Below are 11,424 nucleotides of genomic sequence, written 5' to 3' on the forward strand. Positions count from 1 at the left end.
GCTAGGATTTTCAGTATGATGTCAAATAGGACTGGTAAATATGGACATCCTTGCCTTGTTCTCAATCTTATGGGGGAAACCAGTCCGTTTTTCACTATCAGGTATGTTAGTTGTAGGTTTTTTTGTAGATACTCTGTATTAGGTTGAGGAAGTTCCTTTCCATTCATAGTTTGCTGAGTTTTCATCTTGAATAGATGTCAAAGGCTTTTTCTTAACCATTTGTCATGATAATGTGAATTATCTTTTATAAACAATATAATGGCTTTAATTGAGGGGCACTTGGGTGATACAGTTGTTTAAGCATCTGACTCTTGGCTTCAGCTTAGGTCATGATCTCGTGGGTTGTGAGATTGAGCCCTTCCATGGTCTCTGCACTCAGTGAGGAGTCTGCTTGAGATTCTTTCCCTCTACCCCTTCCCCTACTCATGTGCACACGCATGCACATGCTTTCTCCCTCTCTCCCTCCCTCCCTCCCTCCCTCCCTCTCTCTCTCTCTCTCTCAAATAAATAAATCTTTTTTTAAAAAAATAATTACTTTAATTGGTTGTTTTACAAACATTGAGCAAGCCTTGTATTCCTGAAATAAACATCACTTGTTTGAGATATATTTTTCTTTATATACATAGCTGGATTCAATTTGCTAATATTTTGTCAAGGATTTTTGTGTCTATATTATTGAGATTGTTGGTGTGCAGGTTCTTGGTTGCTTGCTTTTTTGTCTTTGGTTTCGGTGTCAGGGTAATGCTGGTCTCATGAAAGGAGTTGGAAGCTGTTCTCTCCTGTTCTATTTTTGGGAAGAGGTTTTGTAAAATTAATATTAATTCCTTATATCTATGGTAGAATTCACCAGTGAAACCTTCTGGGCCTGTAGTTTTCTTTTTTGGAAGGCATTTAGCTATGAATTCAATTTCTTTATAGGAGTATCCAAGTTATCTATTTAATATTCAATAATTTTGGTAATTTGGGGTTTTCAAGATATCGATCTATTTCTTACAAGTTGTTCGATTTATGTGGATTGACTTATCCATAGTACCATTTAAAAAACTATTTTATTTATTATTTGACAGAGAGAGAAGGAGAGCACAAGCAGGCGTAGCAGAAGGCAGAGAGGGAAAGCAGGCTCCCTACTGAGCAGAGAGCCAGACATGGGGCTCGATCCCAGGACCCCGAGATCATCACCTGAGCCAAAGGCAGATGCTTAACCGACTGAGCCACCCAGGTGCCCCCCCCCCTTTAAACTATTTTATTTATTTATTTATTCTTTGACGGGTGTTGGAGGAGAGCACAAGCAGGCAGAGCAGCAGGCAGAGGGAGAGGGAGAGAAGCAAGCTCCCCACTGAGTAGAGAGCCCAACACATAGTCCCATTTTTTTCCTATTTGACCAATATCAATATACTTTATGTATTCCTGAAATTTGGAAGTATTTGATTTGGTGTTTTTTTTATGATGTGCATTTTTTAAAAGATTTTATTTATTCATGAGAGACACAGAGAGGCAGAGACATAGGCAGAGGGAGAAGCAGGCTCCCTGTGGGGAGCCTGATGCGGGACTCGATCCCAGAACCCGGGGATCACGACCTGAGCCAAAGGCAGATGCTCAACCACTGAGCCACCCATGCGCCCCAATGTGCGTTTTGTTGTGTACTTAATATGTATATCCTTTCAGCCTGAAGATGTGTGTCCTTCTATTCCAGGAACTTTTCTACTTAGTCAATTTGAGCTGTTGTAATAGAATATCATAGACTGGGTGGCTTATAAATAACATAAATTTATTTCTCACAGTTCTGGAATCTGGACTGTCCAAGATCAAGGCACCAGCAGATTTGGTAACTAGTGAGGGCCCACTTCCTGGTTCACAGACAATGTCTTCTTATTGTGTTCTCACATGACTAAATGGGCAAGGGAGCAGCTCACTGAGGTCTCTTTTATAAAGGCACTAATCCCATCTGTGAGGGCTCTACCCTCATTAGAACTCATCACCGCCTAAAAGCCCTGCCTCCAAATACTATCACCGTGGGGATTAAGTTTTAACCTTTGAATTTGGGGGGACACAAATATTCAGTCTATAGCATTGTCTTAATTTTTTTCTCTCCAGCATTTTCTTTTTTTCTCTTCTTTTAGAACTGCTAGCATTTCCATGCTGGCAAGCTCTCCACATTTCATAGAGCTAAGAGCACCATTCCTAGACCAGCAGACTGGATTTTTGAGATTGATCATGAAATCTTATCTTTTCTCTTCCATTATCCGTCTCATGGTCCTCTCTCCATGGTTTCTCAGATACCTCTGAAGCTTTCGTTTTCAACCTTTCATTGAGGTTTGTTGTTTGTTTTAAATCTCCATTCTTCTATTTTAGTTTTCTCAAGTTCTTTTTATTTTCTGTTCCTCTTTTAGAGCGTGGATGTGGTATCTTCTCTCATTTCTCTAGGATATTATTTAGGGGTCTTGGGGTTTATGGTTTTATAAAAAGTATTTTTTCTGTTCCTTATATCTGCTTCCTCTGAATTCTACTTTTCTGTTTGTTTTGGTCCCTCTCGTATTGGGGATCTTACTCAGGATCCCTGGAAGTCCATTAACACTACATTCTGAAGCACTAAAATGCTGGCTGGGCATTGCATTTATGTTAACAGTATTTGATCACACACTCTTCTACCACATACTGTTTAGCGATTTCAAATTTAGAGTACTCTTCTTTCTTTTGTTTTCTAAGCTTTTTAATTGTGAAAATAATGTGTATAAGATGGTCATCAAACTCACTGGATGATCATAAAGCAAACACCTTTGTAACTACCCCACAAGTCAAGAAATAGAACATTACAGTACTCAGAGGCTTTCCCTGTGTCCCTTCTCATTCAGCTTGCCTTTCCCTTCCCTGCAGAGTAACAACTCTCCTAACTTTTATAGTAATCACTTCTTTGTTTTCTTTAGAGTCTTACCAGCAGTTGCAGGGGATACTGTTAAACATTACTTATTCTTTTTCTCCATTTAAAAAACTTTATGGGGGTGGGGAGACGGGGTAACTGGGTGATGGGACATTCAGAAGGGCAGGGGTACAACGAGCACTGGGTGTTATATAAGACTGATGAATCACTGACCTCTATCACTGAAACTAATAATACACTATATGTTAATTAATTGAATTTAAATTTTAAAAAATTTTGTGTACCTGGAATCTTACTGTACACAGGACTGTGGGTAGACAGTAGACAGACTGATGGCCCCTTAAATATGTCCATGTTCTGTGAAACTTGTGACAGTGTCTGGTCACCTGGCTAAAGTGAATTGAGGTAGCAGAAGGAATGAAAAGGTGTTAATCAGCTGACCTTAAGACAGGGAGATTACTCTGGATTATCTGGGTAGGCTCAGTATATTCACAGAGGTCCTTAAAAGTGGAAGAGGGAGACAGAAGAGGGGGAACCAGAGAGATGGTAGCAGAAGGACTCAGTACATTGTTGACTTTGAAGATGGAGGAAGGGAGCTACAAGTCAAGGGGTGCAGGCAGCCTCTAGAAGCTGGAAAAATCAAGGAAATGTATTTTTCCCTAGAGTCTCCAGAAGAAACAGAGGCTTGCCACCACCTTTATTTCAGCATAGTGAGACCTGTGTTGGTCTTCTGATCCCCAGAACCATAAGACAAGAAATTTGTCTCAACTACTTACTTTGTGATAATTTGTTATGGCAGCAATAGGAAACTAATGCAGGTTGCTTTTTCTCAGCATTATATTTGTGAGACTTGTCCATGTTATGATGGGTAGCTACAGTTTATTCATTTTCATTGCGCTGTAGCAGGGGTAGGTAAGCTATGGCCCATAGACGGAATCTGGCCTGTTGCCAGTTTTTGTATGGTCTTTGTTTTTTTTTTAAGATTTTATTTATTTATTCATGAGAATACACAGAGAGGAGAGAGAGAGAGAGAGAGAGAGAGAGAGAGAGAGAGAGGCAGAGACACAGGCAGAGGGAGAAGCAGGCTCCATGCAGGGAGCCTGACGTGGGACTCGATCTGGGGTCTCCAGGATCACGCCCTGGGCTGAGCTGAAGCAGTGCTAAACTGCTGAGCCACCCGGGCTGCACTTTTTTTTTTTTTTTTTTTTTTTTTTTTTGGTCTTTGAACTAAGGATGGTTTTCACGTCTTTAAAAGGTTGGAAAAAAATATGAGAAGAAGAATATTTTGTGAAATATACATTTTAGTGTCCATAAATAAAGTTTTGTTAAAGCTACCCTCCTTCATTAATATATTGTCTATGGATGCACTCATGCTACAGTGGCAGAACTGAGTAGTTGAAACAACATATGGTCTGGAAAGTCTAATTATTTACTACCAGGCCCTTTACATTAAAAGGTATCTAGCCCTTGCTCTGTGACCACACTATCTGATAATACTTTTTATGTTGATGGAAATGTTCTGTGTCTATATTATACAACTTGATGGCCACTAATCACGTGAGGCTACTGAACATTTGAAATGTAGCTCATGTTATTGAGGAACTGGATTTTTAAATTCTATTTTAATTAACTTAAATTTAAGGAGCTACGTGTGGCTAGTGGCTACTGTGTCGGATACTGCAGCTCTAAAGTGTTTCACTGTATGGACAGGCCATTATTCATTTACCCATTTTACTGTTGATGGGCAATGGAGTTGTCTCTAGTTTGTAAGTATTATTAATGAGCCTCATAACTCTTCTTGCACATGTCTTTGGGTTTCCCCATATGAGTGACTTTTTGTGCATATGACTTTCTGAATGTAACACAAACAGCATGTGAGAATCCACTGCTTCCACATCCTCACCAGCTAGACAGTGTCAGTCTTTTATTTCAGCTATTCTGATGGACACGTAGCTGTATCACGTTGGGGTTTACATTTTCATTTTCTGTTTCCGAATGAGATTGAGAGATTTTTCATATACTACTTGTCTCAGTGCTAAGACCTAGCACACTTTAATTCCATGTTCCGTGTACCGCCACTCCTGATTTGCATGCCATTGTTATGCATTTCAACTTCATCAATTTAAACCCCGTAAGAAAGTAGTAGTAATAGTAGTAGTAGTAGTAGTAGTAGTAGTCTCTTTTATTTCTCTCCTCCCCTCCTTATCTACACTTTGCATTTTCTTCATTCCCAAGTCTGATTTCTCATCCAGAATCATTTTCCTTATGCCTGAAGAAAAATCTTTAGTATTTCCTTTAGTGCCGGTCTACTGATGGTGAATTCACTTAGAGTTTGTTTGTCTGAAAATGTTTCCATTTCAACTTAATTGTTTAAAAATATTCTCGCTGGGCATAGAATTGTGGTTGGCATTTATTGTCTTTCAGTACTCTGGCACTATTATTCCATTCTCTTCTGGCTTTTATTTTTTTCTGAGAAGTCAGCTGTTAGTTTAATTATTTCTCCTTTGAAGTTAAACTCTTCTTCCTCCAGATTTACTTGAATTAAAAATATTTTAAATGTGTTAAAATCTACATCGTATAAAATTTACTATCTGAACCATTTTTAGGTATACAGTTTGGTAGTGTTAAGCACATTCCCATTGTGCAGCCTATCTCCAGAACTCTTTTCATTTTGCAAAACTGGATGTCTGTATCTATTAAACATTGCCCCCCAGAGCCTGGCAACCAACCTATTTTCTGTCTCTGTAAGTTTGGCTATCCTCAGTACCTCATAGTGGGGTCATGCAGTAGTTGTCTTTTTGTGACTGGCTTATTTCACTCAACATAATGTCCTCAAGGTTTATCCCTGTTGTAGCATGCGTCAGAGTTTCCTTCCTTTTTAAGGCTCAATAATATCCCATTGTATGGCTATACAGCATTTGATCCATTCATCCATCAATGGACACATGGGTTACTTCTAACTTTTGGCTATTGTGAATAGTGCTGCCATAAACATAATTTAATAGATATCTCTTTGAGATCCTGCTTTCAATTCTTTTGGGTGTATACCCAATAGTGGAATTGCTGGATCATATGGTAGTTCTACTTTTAATATTTTGATAAACTACCATACTGTTTCTCTGTATGCTTTTTAGAACTCCTCTCTCTCTCTCTCTCTCTCTCTCTCTCTCTCTCTCTCTCTCTCTCTCCTATTTCTAGCAGTTTTACTATAAAGTGCCAAAATTTGTTTTTCGTTTGATTTATATTGCTTGAAGCTCTAGGGATTCTTGAGCCTATGTCTGGATATCTTTTCTCAACTTTAGAAATTTAATTCTACAAACACTTCTTCTGCCTCATCATTTCTCCTTCTGGTAATCCACTTACACATGCAAGTGTGTCTAGTCTTAGCTAGACTTTCAAGGTATATCCCTTTGTCTTTTACACTTTCTTCTGTTTTTCTTTCCCATATTTGTGTCCCTCTGAGTTTCATTCTGGATATTTTTATTCTTATTTTTTTAAGGTTTTATTTATTTATTTGAGACACAGAGAGAGAGACAGAGAGGGAGAGAACGAGGGGGGGGGCAGAGGGAGAGGGAGAAACAGACTCCTATCCAAGCAGGGAGCCTGAAACAGGGCTCTATCCCAGGACCTTGAGATAATGGCCTGAGTCAAAGGCAGATGCTTACTCAACTGAGCCACCCAGGTGCCCCTTTTCTGGATATTTTTCTATCCTATCTTTGAGTTTACTGATTCTCTCTTCTGCTGTATGTGATTCTCAAACTTACCATTTATTTCTGGATATATAAACACAAAAATATTTTTGCACTTTGGAAACATGTTTATGATACAGTGTTTAAAAAATGTGGGTTACAGAACCTTCTAACACACACTAGGATCATATTCATGGTGAAACACTGGAAGCTTTCCCCCTAAGATCAAGGACAAGATACGAATGCCCATTTTCACCACTGCTATTTAACATTATAGTGTAAAATCTAGCCAGAGCAATTAGGTAGAAGAATAAATTTTAAAATATACAAATTAGAAAATAAGAAACTATCTCTCATCCCAAATGACATGACCCTATATAAGGAAATTCCCAAAGAATCTTTAAAAAAAACCTGCTAGAGCTAATAAATTCAGGAAAGATGCAAGACACAAAATGAACCATCAAAAACCAGTTGTGTTTCTATGGAAACACATAGAATTTAAAAAAACCAAAGGGGAAAATAAGCAAAACAATTCCATTTAAAACAGCATCTAATCGAATAAAATACCTAGGAACAAATTAACCAAGGAGGTTAAATACTTATACACTGAAAACTACAATACATTCCTGAAATAAATGAACTATGACCCAAATAAATGGAAATACATCCCATGTTCATGGATTGAAAGACTTAATAGTGTTAAGAAGCCAGTAGTTTCTAAAGCAATCTACAGATTGAATGCAATCTCTATCAAAATTCCAGTGACTTTTTTTGTAGAATGGAAAAGCCAATCCTCAAATTCACATGGAACTGCAAAGGACTCCAAATAACCAAAACAATCTCTAAAAAGAAATAAAGTTGGAGGACTCAGTTACTAATTTCAAAGCTTATTACAAAGCTATAGTAATTAAAGCAATGTAATTCTGGCATAAGGATAGATGTATAGAATAATAGAATAGAATTGAGAGTCCAGCTATAAACTGACATACCTATGATCAACGGACTTTCAAAAAGGGTGTCAACACCATTCAATGGGGGAAAGAAGACTCTAACATATGGTAAAACAGGATAATTAGATATCCACAAACAAAAGAATGAACTTTGACCCCTGCTTCATACCATATCCAAAAAGGAACTCCAAATGGATCAAAGACCTAAATATAAGTGCTAAAACTATAAAGAACTTAGGAGAAAACATAACAATCAATCTTCATGATTTTATTTTATTTTTATTTTTTAAAAGATTTTTAAAAAGGATTTTATTTATTGATCCATGAGAGACAGACAGAGAGAGGCAGAGACATAGGCATAGGGAGAAGCAGGAACCCCGCAGAGAGCCCATGTGGGACTCGATCCCGATCCTGGGATTCCGGGATCACGCCCTGAGCTGAAGGCAGACGCTCCACCACTGAGCCACCTAGGCATCCCAATCTTCATGATTTTAGATTTGGCAATGCATTCTTAGATATGCCATCAGAAACTTGGGCAACAAAAGAGAAAATAAATTGGACTTGACCAAAATTACAGTTTTTGAGCATCAAAGAATATTACTGAGAAAGTGAAAAGAAAACCTATAGAATAGAAGAAAATATTTGCAAATCTTACATCTGATAAGGGTTTAATATCTGGAGTATACACAGAACTATGACTCAACAATGGAAAGACAGCCCTATTAAACATGGGCAAAGCATTTCAAAAGACATTTCTCCAAAGAGGATATACATATGGCTAGTAAATACATGGAAAGGTGCTCAACATTGTTAATTATTAGGGAAATGCAAATCAAAATCACAATGAGATCCCATTTCACACCCACCAGGGTGGCTATCATAGAAAAACAAACAGAAAATAAAAAGTGTTGGCAAGAATATGAAGAAATTGGACCCTCATACATTGCTGGTGGGAATGTAAAATGGTGTAGTTGCTGTAGAAAACAGTCTAGTATTTCCTTAAAAGTCAAAACATAGAGTTGCCACATGACCCAGCAATTCCACTCCTAGGTATATACCCAAAAGAATTGAAAAAAAGTATCAAACAGACATTTTGCTCCAATGTTCATTGCAGGATTATTCACAGTAGCCAAAAAGTGGAAACAATTCAGTGTCCATTAAAAGATGAATGGATAATCACAATGTGATACATAGTGCAATGGAATATTATTCAGCCAATAAAAGAAATGGAGTTTTGATACATGCTACAACATGGATGAACCTTGAAAACATTCTGCTAAGTGAAAGAAGCCAAAGACACAAGAAGGCAAATACCATATGACTCCACTTATCTGAAATATCTAGAATTGGCAAAGTCATATAGACAAGAAAGTTGATTAAAGGTTATCTGGGGTTTGGGCATGGTGGAAGTGGGGAGTTATTGCTTAATGGTTATAGGGTTTTTGTTTTAGGTGATGAAAAATTTTGGAAACATATACTGGTAATGGCTGCACAATATTGTGGGTATAATCAATGCCAGTGAATTGTACACTTAAAATTGTTAAAATCATAAAAATTATGTATGCTGTATATATTTTACAACAAAAAATAATTCCAAAAAGTGATCAACTAACCCAAGAGAAGAAAGAAATAGAGGGGGAAAAACAAAGAAGAGACATAACAATTGAAATTGGCTAGCAAGATGGTAGATTGTATTTCAAATATATCAATAATTGCGTTAAATTGAATGATCTACACACACACCAGTTAAAAGACAGATTGTCGGGGGCGCCTGGCTGCCTCAGCATGTAGAGCATGTGACTCTTGATCTCGGGCATGAGTTCAAGTCCCATGTTGCGTGTAGAGCTTACTTAAAAGAAAAAAAAAAAGAAGATGGGATCCCTGGGTGGCTCAACGGTTTAGCATCTGCCTTCAGCCCAGGGCATGATCCTGGGGACCTGGGATCGAGTCCCATGTCGGGCTCCCTGCATGGAGCCTGCTTCTCCCTCTGCCTGTGTCTCTACCTCTCTGTTTCTCTCTGTGTCTCTCATGAATCAATCAATCAAAGAATCAATAAAAAAAAAGACAGAGATCGTCATACTGGATTAAAAATTACAACCCAACTACATGCTGTCTACAAGACACCCAATTTAAATATAAAGAAATAAATTGAAAGGAAAATGGGAGAAAGATACACCATATAGATATTATCTAAAGAAAGTTGAACCAGCTATGTTAATTTCAGAGAAAGCCAAGTTCAGAGCAGGGAATATGTTCACGGATAAAAAGGGACATTGCATAATGATAAAGGTATCAATTTTCAAGAAGATATAAACATCCTACATATGTATGTACTTAACAAGAGAGCTTCAAAATTCATGAGGCAAAAACTCACAGAATTTAAAGGAGAAATAGACGAACCCACAATTATAGTTGGAGGATCCAACATTCCTCTATCAATTATTGATAGAACAAGTAGGTGGAGACCCAGTGAAGATATGGATAGCATGAAGAACACTATCAACCAACTTGACCCAACCCATAAAACCCTCTACCCAACACAATACAAATCTTAAGTGCACGTGGAACAATCTGAAGTTAGACCATATTCCGGGTCATATGCAACACCTGACAAATTTAAAATAGTAGAAATCATACAAATCAGACCATATTGGAATTAAACTAGAAATTACTACCAGAAAGATACCTGGAAAACCCCCAAGTTTTTGGAACTTGAAAAGAATACTTCTAAATAACACAGGGGTCAAAGGAGGTTCTCAAGGCAAATTTAATAATATTTTAATTAAATAAAAATGAAAAAAATATTGAAATTTGTGGGACGTAGCAGAAGTAGAGCTTAGCAGGAAATTTATAGCATTAAATATTTATTTATTTATTTATTTATTTATAATTTTTTTAAATTTTTATTTATTTATGATAGTCACAGAGAGAGAGAGAGAGAGGCAGAGACACAGGCAGAAGGAGAAGCAGGCTCCATGCACCAGGAGCCCGATGTGGGATTCGATCCCGGGTCTCCAGGATCGCGCCCTGGGCCAAAGGCAGGCGCTAAACCGCTGCGCCACCCAGGGATCCCTAGCATTAAATATTTATTAGAAAAGAAAATCTCAAATCATTGAGAGCACATGTAGAGGAATGAATATAATGATTGACCATGAAGTTTAAGCTGGGTAGGGAGGGAAGTGAGGACATGAAGGGAAATGGGAATAGTAGGTTTAATGAGTGGGGCCAAAGTATTGTTAGGGTGGAGGAATGATAAACATGAGTTAGAAAGGAGAAAGTGTTAGTTGAAAAGTGGGATGCCTGAAGTTGAGAAAAGAGAGGAATAGTTTTTTTTTTTTTGTTTTGTGTGTTTAGTAATTACAAGGTCAGTGGTATGGCCATGTGGGTTAGTGGGTTAGTGGATAAAGTAGGGTGGAGGGCAAGAAGATATTTAGGGGAGAGGAGGTCAAGGAACCAAAAGGCCAGATTATCATAAAGGCCATCTATACAGATACTGAAATAACCAAGAATTATGGCAGGAATAGTGTTCTAACAGTGAGTAACAGTGAACCAGGTGCTAAAACCTTCAAGGAAAAAGTGTGAGTGATCCAGGGGTCAGTGATCACCCTGAGGACAGATAGCAAATGATATAATATGAGGACAGGAGATGCAAAACTGGGGGTGGTTTTTGAGGAGGGAGGATAATGTCCCAGAAGTGACAACAAGGAGGACACCTTTTCCACTTCCAGGCTTTGTGGTGCTTAGCGACGTGGGAAAGAAGACAGCACCATTTAAGAGGCCTTCAGAGACACTAAGGACCTCAGAGCTCGATTTCAGTGAAGGGAGATGAAGGGGATATACAGAGACACAGTTGCAGATAGAGGGGAATTTGATAACTGTCCACTAATTCTATGAAGCATGGCAGAAG

This window comes from Canis lupus, chromosome X (genome assembly GCF_048164855.1).
Source record: "Canis lupus baileyi chromosome X, mCanLup2.hap1, whole genome shotgun sequence".
Classification (NCBI taxonomy): Eukaryota; Metazoa; Chordata; class Mammalia; order Carnivora; family Canidae; genus Canis; species Canis lupus.